Here is an 8,175-nt window from a genome sequence, read left to right on the forward strand (position 1 = left end):
GCAGCCCTGGTTCATCATCCTAACTACCCAGTTTTAATTCCTCTAACATCAGACCAAGGTAAGCCTTCAGTGTACGTGACAAGACATTTTCAGCAAGAACCTCTCATAATGGAAAAGCCTTCCCTGAAGTGGCAAAGGAAAATACCCATGTCTCACCCTGGTGCTTTCCATCCTCTGACTGCCCATTCCTTGCTGTGTGCTCTAATCCAGCTCCCTTCCTCACGTTGGCAACCCTAGCTAGCATAAATAACATAGCAATCCTCAGTCATCCCTCTGTGTAGTTGCTCTAGGTTGACTCAAGGGCCAAGTGTCTGGGGCTGCATTTGCTTAGTAATGGTTTCTGCAGAGATTTCTAAACCCTCATTTAACATGCTCTTAAAACCGTGGTTGAGGTTCTGTGATTTGAGAGCTGTTCATCTTTCTTTATACATAAATATTGGCATAGTTTGGGAGGGGGCTCTGCAGTTTTAAGGGATGGACAATCCACGAGAGAATCTTATAGCTTCTGGCTCTTGGAGAGCAGTACAGCCTCCTGGTTTGTTGATCCTGAATATAATCTCCCTAATTTCCCAGAATCATACATTTTATTATATTCTTTCCTGACATATTTACACCATGTCACATTGTTCTCTACTCTCCAACCCAAATAACCTAGAGTTGTAGTTTCTTTTTTAACCATTCAAATCCAGATGTGGACACTGTCACCTGTTTACCACTGAATAATGGAATTTATAACGTGCAAGGGTCCATGCTCGCTCTCCAGCTGTGCTCTCCCATGGCAGCGGTGAGTCACACAGCCGTGGTGGCATCCCTGCCATCTTGGGCACACAGATGGCTAACTCATCTGGGGTTCTGGGTGAGAAGATAGCTCTGTGCTGTCTGTAAATTGTGTTCACCCTCTCCTAGTTCTGCTTTTTGGCATGGGTTTCTTAAACTTAACATCCTTCCTTTGTGTGGGATGGTAGTCATTACCGCAAGAAGAAAGGAAAGCATTCTTGTTGTGGTTTGCCCTGGAGTTATCTGTATTTTGATGCTAATTCCACTGCCCCAAGGACATCTGCCCTGTAAGTACTCAGGAGTCAGGTGACTTCACCAGAATCTTCTACCCATTGAATTTGTAAAGTACAGGTGAGGGGCAGGTACAGGATAGAAGGAGGCCTATCATTGGAGGAGAAGGAAGGATGGGCAGGAGAGAAGTTTGAAGGAGGAGGAGGAGACTAGAAAGAAAGGAGAAGAGACAGGAGAGGAGAGGGTGAGAAGCCATGGCAGGTGATGTTAAGATTCTGCTCTGTGTATTTACAGGTTGTTATTAATGTTCTAAGGGATGGATGGTACCAGGCTTTGTATGTTTAAGTGGGCAATTATATCTTATCAATTGGATCTAAGATTATTGTGTTGTGTGTTCTTTTATGTGAGGGTTTGAGTGTAGGAAAGTGTGCGGCTGGGATGTGTTTCCGCCAAGATATCTAGTATATATCTTGAGGCACTGAGGTGCCAGACCTAGCGGGGTAAAAGAACCACAATACTTTTTTTAAGTTTTTATATTTTCACAACAACACATTCTTCATATTGGCTTTTCCCCTGAAGCCAACTGTTTATGATATTAAAGATCAAGGTGGATAATGTCATACTGGAGGAACAAAGGGGTGAGATGTATTGACATATGCCTGCGATCCAAACATTGGGAACACTGAGGCAGGGGAATTAGAAATTTGAGGACCATCCTGGGCCACAAAATAAGGCACTGTCTCAGAGAGAGAGAGAGAAAGAGAGAGAGAGAGAGAGAGAGAGAGAGAGAGAGAAAATTGCTTTTTTTTCTGTAATTAACTAATCATCTCTATTGTCTTTTTTGTAAGTATCTCAAATGAAACTGGTGATTAGAACTCTATGCTAATTTGAATATACAAAGTCCTAAAAAGGGAATTTATTAGCTTTATGGTAGAGTTAGGATTTGTCTCAGTCACAGCCTGAGGCTATCTCTCTCATAACTCTGGTTCTGCAATCTAATCATGACTTTGCCTTTGCAGGCTTGAGGGAGACCTATAGTGACTATTCATTGGCTGAGGCTTTGTATTATCTCGGGAGGACCCTGAAAAAATGACCTTGCCAGAAGCTTGTACCATCTTTCATGAGGTCTTCGTGAGTTCTCTTATGATCACTGACTCAAAGTCAGGGAAGAAATAGACACCAGCATTTCAGCTTTGCCTGGCTTGAACGGTCACAGAGGACTTGATAATGAAGGATTAAAAATTAATAATAAGCCGCCTAGCTACCCAAAAAGAAGAAGTAGGGTCTGTGAGAACATGAACTTTTCACCCCTCCCTTGCTGTACAATGGTTCCCGGAACATTCTTGCATGAAAAGTTTCCTGGAACAGCCACAATGACCCATAGCCTCCGGCCACAATGGTCCAATGGCCCTGTAAAATGTCACTACCCCTAATCACAATGTCACAAAGTCCTGGGTGTGTTGCCTAGTGTTACACATGACTAGCATATGACCTAAATGTATGGGCAGTTTATGGTTTTGGAATTCCCCTCCTCCCTCCTTCTTGATCCCCCTGGTTTGTGGTTTTTTTCCTTTATAAGCTCTGTGAAAATTCAGGTCGGGGTCGAACTCCTCTACTCCCTGTGTGGCGTATGAGTCTCGACCCCAGCATGCTGGCCTGAGCTCTCGTTTCATCTCGCTTACAATAAATCTTCCTCGTGTGATTACAGCAGGTCGGTGTCTGTGTCCTACTGGGTGCGCGTCTTTCCCGAGACTTGAGTGGGGGGACTCCCTTCGGGGGTCTTTCATTTGGGGGCTCGTCCGGGATCTGCGCGACCACCCAGGGGTCCTAGACCCACTTGGAGGTAAGATTCTCTGTTTTATCTCAGCGCTGTGTCTGGGTCTGTGTCTATGTTCTGTCTGGGAATCTGGTGCGATCGCTGTTTCGGTTTTGCGGACGCTCAGTGAGACCGCGCTCCAGGAAGGAGAGCGGGGTGGATAGGGATAGACGTGTCCAGGTACCCACCGTCCGTTCGCCCTGGGAGACGTCCCAGGAGGACACAAGGGGGGACCAGGGACGCCTGGTGAACCCCATCTGATAGGTCCAGAGGAGACTTTACTCCTTGACGACCGGTTTGTTAGGCAAGGTCTGCGACCTGCCGATCAGTTTCAGTGCCTCTGGTCGACACGAAGTCGACGTCGGTTTTGTTTTCTTTTTTCTCTTTTGTTTGTGCTCGTGTGTGTGAGTGTGTGTGAATTAAGTCCTGTAGTCTGTGTTTTTCGGTACCGGTTTAAGGTCTTAGTGCACTGTCTGGGCAGATGAAGGATTCCTGCCCTGTGCACGAGAGTCTTAGTGCACTGTCTGGGCAGAAGAAGGTTTCCTGCCCTGTGCACGGGTGGAAGAAGGTTCCCCACCCCGAAATGGCGCCTGTGAGTAGATGAAGGATTCCTACTCCGAATAGTCTTTTTCTTTCTTTTTTTCCTTTTTAGAAAGCGCACCGGGGGACGCCCCAATCGCGCAGGCTCTGGGACTCGTGAGAGACGTTCCACGAGTCAGCCTTTGTTGGGTCCTGGCTCTGGGACGCGTGAGAAACGTTCCACGAGCCGAATTTTGTCGGGAGGACCCGGCAACGGACAGTCAAAAAGATCTGACTGTGACTTTGGAGGTCATGTTCGGCTGCCTATTTAAGTATAGGCACGGACAAGTGTGCTTAGATGTGTTAGTGTTTGTTGTCTGTATTCTGTTTCTGTGTTTGGTATCCCAGAAGCAGCTAAGGTTAAGCTGCAGTTTGGGCCAGGTACTGAAGGTACCAGGCATCTGTGGAAATTGGTTATAGGATGCTTTGTCTTGGTCTTGTTTGTCTGGATTGTTTTCTGTGGTATTGTCCAGTGTCTTTTTGACTTTTGTTTCGTGTTTGAATTTGGACTGACAACCGTGTTTAAAATCTTGGACCGACGACTGTGTTTGAAATCATGAAACTGTTTGCTTTGTTCGTTGAAGAGTTTTACTTGGTCCCCTTAATGCTTAGTGAGTAAGGAACTTAATTTTGTGGACCCCGCTCTAGTGGCGGTGTGTTGGTTGATAGCCAAAGTTAATTTTTAAAACAGTGTTTTATCTGTGCTTGTGCTCGCAGCCAGCTGAGATAAGCTAGAGAAGTGAGTAAATATTGCTTGGGAGCAAAGAATCTTAAAGGCGGAGTTTCAGCCGGTATGACACTTAGTGCGTAGCTGCCTAAAAGATCAGAAATACTGTTAATAGGCTATAAAAAAGGGACAGGCTGTGTTAGAAATGCTACAGGAAGAATAATCTAAAAAGGCTGAGAGCTAGGTGGGGCTATAAGGAAAACAAGAATAGGAAAGGAATTTCTGACATTTGCTCACAGTAGGAGAGCACTCATTTAGAGAAGTTCTTTAAGGAAGCCTGCCTTATCTGCTGTCTTTATTCCAAGGGAGGAGTCAGTCTCCAGCACTAAATTACTTGGCGGTGGCCAAGGTCAGGATTAATGTTTTCTTTTCCTTGGCCCCTTTAAACCCAGTGAGACAGTTTGGTAAAGGGCTACTACTGAGGTCCTGATAGCCCCAGGTGAACTGGTTACAATTCTTTTATCAGCCCCCTGGCATCTAGCACCCAGGTTCTAACCATCTCTCCATCCTTTTGTTATTAGTTGTTACTAGAAGCCTAGTGTCATTTGGAGGCTGGTTCTCTTGAGAGGCAAAGCCATGGAGCTGACACTGACAATGGCCTTTTTGTTCCAAGAAAGGCCTCCTGGTTTAGCTGTGTGACTAAATGCTGTTTGCCCTCTTCGGTAGACTCTATTCTCAAGATTCTCTTGTTTTCTCACCATCCCATTTGATATGCTTGTTAGTAACTGTTACAGGTCTTCTTTACCACCGAGGAAAGACGGAATCCTACTAGAGGCCAAAAAAAAAAAAAAAAAAAAAAAAAAAAAAGGGTTCCAACACGCATAGAAGGCCCTCACTTCTGCCTGCTCTCTTCATACCCCTGAAGGTAGGGAGTGCTCCAGGTCTGCCCCCAGGCTCCAAGGGTGGGTCTCCTAGGGGCTGGAAAATGCCCCACCAATCTGGCTAAGATAAAGAAAAGATATGAAGAGAAAGTTACAGAAACTTGAAGGGTTAAGCTAAGTCACTGAGAGAGTTATTGTAAGTTGCAGAGAAAATAAGTTGATGCGTGGTTCAGGGTCTGTGCAGAAAAGTGGACAGCACCTAATAGCTGTAGAAGAAGATGCAGAGAGACTGAAAAGAAAGAAAGAAAGAAAGAAAGAAGGTAAAAAGAGCAGGAAGCTAGGGAAGAAAAGAGACTAAAAGAAGAGGAAGCTAGAGAGCTAAAGAGAGATAAAAGACAAGAGAGGAACATATACTGGCCACAGTAGTTAGGGAACCTAGGAAGACAGTACCTGGCAACAGAAGAGAATTCCTGGCTAAAGATCAGTGTGCCTAATGCAAAGAAAAAAAAAAGACATTGGGTCAGGGACTGCCCCAGAAAGAACGAGAGGGGACACTGGAGAGCCTCTTGGTCCTAGAGTGCTGGCTATGTACAGAGATAGAAGGGAAGTGTGGATACAGGGACCCAATGCTCTGTGCTCCTATGCCCCCCAGTGGGCCAATATCCAAAGACCTTGGGTACAGGGGCCTACTGGCAACAAACAATACTTATGGACTGCCCGAAGAACAGTGGACCTTGGCGTGGGCCGGGTAACCCACTAGTTCATGGTCATCCCTGACTGCCCCTATCCCTTGCTCATGAGAAATTTGCTGTCCAGAATGGCTTGTGTGGGCTGAAATGGCTGGGTGAGGCCATGTGTATGCATATCTGCAGACTGTATGTGGAGCTTAAGACCTGTCTCAGTGCACCAGTACCTGATGCTGGGAGATGTGTGACTTAGTCCTGATCTGCCTGGAACACATCACTCCTGCCAGCCGGGCACTAACAATTATCACCCAATCCAGGACTTAAACTGTGATAGAGTGGCTGATGTTTGCCTTTGAATAGAGTGTCCCAAAAGATGGGACCACTGGTCAGTTGCCATGGACTAGATTCTCCACCTGTTGGGGGCAATCTGGTCACCTTGCTGCCCAATCCAACCTGGAGCCACCACAGCATGAGTGTCAAGCACTGGCAGAAGCCCATGGGTGGAGGAAAGACCTCTGCGACTGGCTGATTGACCCCTGCTGAAAGCCGAGGACCTTGTCCACAGACGGGAACAGTTCTCTTCATGAATGAAGGTCAGAGACAAGTGGGTGCTGCCATGGTGGACAACACAATGTCATCTAGGATGGCTGAACCTCAACCCCCCAGTACATCAGTGCCGCAGATGCCTTTGCCATCTCTTGGATGCCCTGGTGAAGCCAACAACTGTGAGTACTATTCATTGCTCAGGATATCAGGAGGGAAGAGATTCAGTGGCATTGGGCAGTAACAAAGCAGATAAAGTGGCTCGGGAAATGGCTATGCAGGAGCCTATCCTGGTTGCAGGCCTGCAAGAGACAGCCACTGAGAACTAGGATCGGACTAAGGGATGGCCTCACTTAGAAAAGGCCCAAATTGCTTAAAAGATAAAGGACAATGGCACACTTGAGGGGAAAGCTATACTCCCCAGAGAACAAAGAAAAGACTCACTTTGCCAAATACAGAAATGGACTCATTTAGGAGATAAAAAGTTTGTCCAAGTAGTTAAGTGTATGTAATAGACTTTAAGATTTTAGCCAGAGAGGCAGTAGAAAGTATAAGGTATGTCAATAAGTGAATGCTTAGCAAGCAAACAGGGCAAAGAGACCTAGAGAGTTTGGTGAAAAGTCGAAGTGAACTTCACTGAGATAAAACCAGAAAAATATAATCACAAGTATCTCCTAGTGCTTGTAGATACTTTTTCAGGAATAGATAGAAGCTTTCCTCACCAAACGAGAGACGGCCTCTGCAATCATCAAGAAGATACTGGAAGAAATCTTCCCCCGATTTGGAATGCCCAAGGTAATCTGGTCAGACAACGGCCCTACTTTAGTTGCCAAGGTAAGCCAGGGTGTGGCCAAGTATTTAGAGGTCGATTGGAAATTACATTGTATTTACAGACCTCAAAGTTCAGGACAGGTAGGGTAAATAAATAGAACTCTAAAAGAGACCCTGACCAAATTAACCATGGAGACTGGCACAGACTGGGTGACACTCCTTCCCTCTTGCTCTCTTCAGAGCAAGAAATACCCCTTCCAGATTCAGCCTTACCCCCTTTGAGATCTTATATGGGGCCTCAGCCCCCCTGACTGTATTAGATGATGTTACTGAACCAACATGTCATAGTGCCATAGTAATAATGATTTGTGTGCCAGGCTAAAAGACCTACAGGTGATACAGAAAGAAATCTGCTCACAGCTGACAGCAGCCTATGCCCCGGAGACCCCTGAGACATCCCATCAGTTCCAGGTCGGAGATTGCAGCTACACTGAGCCCAGACATTCGAGCCTCGCTGGAAAGGACCGTACCTGGTGCTGCTGACCACCCTGACAGCTGTCAATTCTCAGCCCTCACCAGCTGTGTACTAGCTGTTGGGGCTGAGAGCTGGGACCTAGAGGGAAACTCAGTCATGTTTGTCCTGGGTTCTATCAAGATAGGTGTGGGATAGGCTTGATTTCCATTACAAATGATGTAACATTGCATATGTTAGTACTCTTAACACTTCTTGGGACTGTGCCTCAGGGATCACAGTCTGTATAAGCTTAGAAGTTCTAAAAGCTAGTCATGACCTTGGTGGATAGGCTTGGATAGTGTCCAGGTTAGAATCCTCATGTTAAGACTACAATACCAAGCTGTTATGCTAGATGAAGCTGAGTTCTCCATGAAGTTCTAGGATTAGAACTATTAACAAAAAAAGAAGTGGGGAATGAAGGATTAAAAATTAATAATAAGCCGCCTAGCTACCCAAAAAGAAGAAGTAGGGTCTGTGAGAACATGAACTTTTCACCCCTCCCTTGCTGTACAATGGTTCCCGGAACATTCTTGCATGAAAAGTTTCCTGGAACAGCCACAATGACCCATAGCCTCCGGCCACAATGGTCCAATGGCCCTGTAAAATGTCACTACCCCTAATCACAATGTCACAAAGTCCTGGGTGTGTTGCCTAGTGTTACACATGACTAGCATATGACCTAAATGTATGGGCAGTTTATGGTTTTGGAA

General features: G+C 45.8%; 1 long non-coding RNA gene across 1 annotated transcript; it reads left to right on the top strand.

The window, feature by feature from the left end:
• Window positions 1-829: 829 nt before the first annotated feature.
• On the top strand, window positions 830-7,419 carry LOC134483024 (uncharacterized). The gene is made up of 2 exons (XR_010059823.1): window positions 830-1,064; window positions 2,028-7,419. It is a non-coding gene; the product is annotated as an uncharacterized LOC134483024 (long non-coding RNA).
• The last annotated feature ends 756 nt before the right edge of the window (window positions 7,420-8,175 follow it).

The sequence above is a fragment of the Rattus norvegicus genome, chromosome 18 (genome assembly GCF_036323735.1).
Source record: "Rattus norvegicus strain BN/NHsdMcwi chromosome 18, GRCr8, whole genome shotgun sequence".
Classification (NCBI taxonomy): Eukaryota; Metazoa; Chordata; class Mammalia; order Rodentia; family Muridae; genus Rattus; species Rattus norvegicus.